At 29.6% G+C, this 4,956-nt stretch overlaps 1 long non-coding RNA gene across 1 annotated transcript; it reads left to right on the top strand.

Annotated features, from left to right (window-relative positions):
• Positions 1-3,517: 3,517 nt before the first annotated feature.
• Positions 3,518-4,454, top strand: LOC110028035. Its single transcript, XR_002294404.1, has 3 exons — positions 3,518-3,621; positions 4,000-4,074; positions 4,381-4,454. It is a non-coding gene; the product is annotated as an uncharacterized LOC110028035 (long non-coding RNA).
• The last annotated feature ends 502 nt before the right edge of the window (positions 4,455-4,956 follow it).

Genomic DNA, 4,956 nt, shown 5'->3' with positions numbered 1-4,956 from the left:
TATAAGGATTATTCTTACTGGTTTTTGTGTTGTTCATTCAGAAATGCTTATACTTGAATTTTTTTGCTTAAATTTTCAATTATTAAGATATTTTTTTTAAATGCGAAAGGATTTTTTTTTTTGCTCAATGAAATTGTTAATTCTTGCAGTTACACTCCTTGGTTTTGTTATAATTGATATCAATAAAAATATATGAAAGTTGCATTACCTTTGCGACATAACACAGCAAGCATGTATTTTCATGCTGTTTAAAGGTGTGGATTTTCAAATGTGCTAATTGGCTATTTAAGAACTGTAAATTTGAGGTATTTTTAATTAAAAAATGATTAAAAAACAAGTTTTATGGGGCTCCAGATATGATCTAACAACCATTCATTTGTATGCCCAAAACCATTAGAAAGAACAAAAAATTTTTAAAAATTATACCAGTTTATAAAATGAAAGAACAGAAGCTTTACCTAATTTAGCAAAAAGTTAAAAAACAAATGCTTTTTTAGCCCTAAAATTATTTTTTTTTTCTTAACCCACCGACCTCCCCTCTTTTCTGATTTTCTTACAACTCATACAGCTATTATCATTTGTAAGGGACAAGCTTTAATCTCACTATGCTAAAATCGTGATAACAACCTTTTTTCATCTTTCTGTGGCTGCCAGCCAATTCATACGTATTTACATATCTAACTCCTAAGATTTTTTTTCTAGATTTCTACCAACCAAAATTTTCATATCAGATAAAAAATACTACAATTTTAACTTTTAAGAAGTGAAATACACCATTTCATTTATAGGTAAGGTGACATATTTGTAAAAAAAATGAAATTTGGGTGTTAGATATGTAAATACATAGGAATTGAGTGGTATGTCTGTAAATCTTTTTTTGTTGTTGTTCTAACTTTCTCTTTTCAGATGCCCCCTCTTCCTAACTTTCATGCTGCACCTCATTCATGGTTTGTTTGATTCTCCTTTCATGTTTTCAGCTTAAGATTCTCTTGCTTAAAAGCAGAGTTATTAAATTTCTATTCCTAAATGGCCTTTCATACTCTTAAACACATTAATTTCTAATACATATATAATCCATAAATTTCTCACACATTCAAAACCTCTACCGCCAAAAGATTCTCACAAATTTTAGAGGCATTTACATACATATCACGTAATTCTAATGTATTTGCATTTCTAACGTCTAAACTTTCATAATTACACATATAGCACTCAAATCTTTAACATCACATAAAAAATAGCACTATTACAATATTACCACTTTCTACAATTAAAATACATCTTTTCATGCATAGGCTTAAAACATAAAGTGCTGTGCATGTAAATATGAAATTTTAAGTGTGAGATATGTAAATACTTAAGAATTGTGTGCTACATAAGTAAATTTTCCTAAACTTTATCCATACCACTAGTCCATTTGGTCCCAAAATCTCCACTTATCATATTAGCTTCACACGCTACTAGCACATTCGCTTATTCCACCTTGCAACTGACAGTTCTTGGTTACTTTCCTTCCATTAACTTTATATTACAGCATTAGCACTTCTTTATATTCAAAATCTAAGTTTTTCTGGTCCTATCTATTCGAATTCCACAATCTTCGGTATTTCTGTTTTTTCAACATAAACTATTTTTCATGCTGGGGATATGCTCAGCATTTTGTTGAAAATTATAATGGCATACCGCACAATTCTTATGTACTTATGTATCCAACACCTGCAATGTTCTATGACACAGAATGTTGGCCTTTAAAAGAGAGGCATAAAACAAATTGTTGCTGAGATGAGAATGTTTAGGTGTGGATGAGTCGCTTGACACTTAGGACAAAATGGGAAATAAATATATCCATGATAGGGTTGGTGTAGCTCCAGTGGCGAACAAGATTAGAGTGATTCGTCTTAGATGGTTAGGTCACATTAAATGTCGACCATCTGATGATCTGGTTAAGAGAGATGGTTTAAATTTGACTTATGTTAAGAAAGGCAGGGGTAGACCTAAAAAGACTTGGGCATATTGTATAAAAAATGATCTGAATCTATTAGAATTAAATGAAAACATGATACTCAATAGGATGGATTGGAGAATAAGGATTCATGTAGTTGACCCCACTTAGTGGGATAAAGGCTTATTGTTGTTGTTGTTATACAATTTTAATATTTAGTATATATCTAACACCTAAACTTTAATATTTAAATTCATAACACTCAAATCTTTAGCATCACATAAAAAAAATACCGCTTCTACTAGCTTTTTATTAGTTAAATGCACTGTTTTATGCATATGTTTATAGCACAAAACTTGTTGTAAATGTAAATATCGAACTTTAGGTGTTAGATATATAAATCAATAAGAATTATTATACATATGTAAATTTCCCAAATTATAATGGTTCTGCCTGGTGATTTCATTCTTGGAACTTCTATTGTTTCATGTTCCCGATTTGATTTCCTCATATGAAATCTGATTTTCCTGTTATTACATGTAGTCTTGCATATTTTTTTGTGTCTTTCAGTGTTTTTGAGCATCAATTCATAAAATGGAAAAACAGCATGTAATATGAATGTTCTTTTACAAGCTTTGGGTGGTGTTTGGTATGCTATTTTTTAGGCGGATTAATGTAAGAATTTAGTGTAAATTCACCAAACACAAATTCAATGCTTCTAAATATTACCATTGGCTAAATCCAGAAATTTCTCTGGTGTGATGGTAATCTCAGATTTAATAAATTCGATCTCGAGCTAAATTTAAGAGTGGCTTGCTGCGGATTTTCAAATCCTGAAAGCAAATGCCAGACATGTGTTTCGGATTTAATTGGATTTAATTGAATTAATACCAAGCACAAATTTGGATTGATATCATTGGATTTAATAAATCTATATCTATCGAATTTAGTAAATCCTATTTAACGTAAATCCAAGATGCAGCACAACAAGCCCTTAGGAATGATAACAATTGTTCTGTTAGAACCCTGATTTCTTATAGGATTCTAATTTTTGCTTTAAATTTATTTTTCTAGAGAAAAGTGAAGTTGTTATTCCGTTTTGCTTTATTCTCTTTTCCAATTTCTAATTTAGAATTATTTAACTTATGGCACTTGTATTTGATTAATAAAAACTGTAAATTTTAATTATGATATTGTTGTAAATTTTGGATTGTTGGAGTCATACAGCAATAAAGTGAAAGAAAAGCTGTTATTTATTGTTCTTCATGAAATGAAAGCTATCGATTCATGCTCCCGACCGAGCTTTATTCTACTTCTGGTTCAAGCCCAAGTAATTATAACTTTATGAATTGTATTATGTGGAAACAAGGGGAGTGTCTTAGTTAAACAACGTCATTCACTACACTGAAGACATTGGAGAATCTTATGGATTTTGTAGTTAATATTAATTTCTAGTTAGCAATGACCACATATTGGAATATATTTTATGTTTTTCTGGTATTTTAAGTAATTTTCATTATGAGTAAATGCATATACTGATTATTTCTTCATTATGGCAAAAAATTCCATTCTGTAATTTTTATTTTATTTTATTTTGCAGACCTGTGATTGACTTCAATGAGGTAACTCTTCACTATCTAGAGTGCATCCATGTACATATGGACAACACCAGACCAAAGGTATCAGAACATAAAACAAAAGGAAGATTTACATTCAGACCACTCATTTCCTATGTATTTACATATCCAACTCCTATACTTTTATTTTTGCATATATGCCGCCTTACCTATGTATGAAAAGATGTAGTTTAGGTGTTAAAAGTTAAAATAGTGGTATTTTTTATGTGATATGAAAGATTTGGATGGTATAGATGTAAAAAAAAAGTAAAGCTTAGGTGTTAGATATGCAAATTCATTGGAATTGGGTGGTATGTATGCAAAGGTCCCAAAAATTGTCACTTTCTTTCTCTGCCATCAGCTCTATTGGATTTCTCTGTACACCTTAGGCCCTTTCCCTTCAAACAAACAAAGAATTTACCTGCTTGCTCTCTGCTGTAGGCAATTACAGCCATTGGAACCGTAACCCCGCATCAGAACGATATGAAAGGATTCCAGACTCCTCTTACCAATCGAGTAAGCTTAGGGGCCATTTGGGATCAATTTTGTAATTTATTTTTTATTTTTAGTTTTTATTTTGTTTTGCTTTGTTTATGTTTTTATTCGAAACAATTATGTTTGACTATTTGATTAAGGTATGATTATTCTTAATATTCAAAACAGCTAAAAGTTGTTTCAACTATTTTCAAAAATATTTTAATTTGTTTTTTAAAATATAAAATAAAATTATGTGAAAAACATATTAAACTAACATAATAATAATAAAAAAAAACATTAGCTTGTGTTTCCTTACATCAATGTCGTTTTGATGGCTTATTTCAGATTCCAGGCATGAAATTTTCTGAAAATGAAATCCAAAAGATGGTCCTTGCTGTTTTCATGGAGCCAGCTAGCCTGTAAGTTCATGGAACATGCAAAATTCTGTAAATTACATTTTGTTTGTGTGAGAGAAATGATATGTTTTACATTCACTATTTTAAATGAAATTAGATAGAGAACTTCTATAAGATTTGGATAACAGTTGTTTCATCTTATTATAAGCTATATTACTACATTAATTAGCTATAAAGAATTTGTAATTGAGCTCAAACTTTTATTAAAAAATTGTCATGAAAATATGTTGCTTTTTGTTAACCTTCATTTATGTTTAAAGCAATATTATGTTCTATTTATTTGGAGATGAAGGTTTTTTTTTTATATTATGATATTTATGTCTCATATATCTAATACCTAAACTTTAATTTTTTACTTGCGTACGACCTTATCATTGTATGAAAATGTTTCTTCACTTTTTAAAAGTCAAAACCGTGGCATTTTTTATGTGATATATAAAATATTTGGGCGGTATAAATGTAAAAACTAAAGTTTTGGTGTTAGATATGTGAGTACATAGGAATT

This window comes from Phalaenopsis equestris, unplaced genomic scaffold (genome assembly GCF_001263595.1).
Source record: "Phalaenopsis equestris unplaced genomic scaffold, ASM126359v1 Scaffold000485, whole genome shotgun sequence".
Lineage (NCBI taxonomy): Eukaryota > Viridiplantae > Streptophyta > Magnoliopsida > Asparagales > Orchidaceae > Phalaenopsis > Phalaenopsis equestris.
The sequence above is the reverse complement of the archived record's forward strand: the minus strand, read 5'-3'. Positions and strand labels throughout refer to the sequence as shown.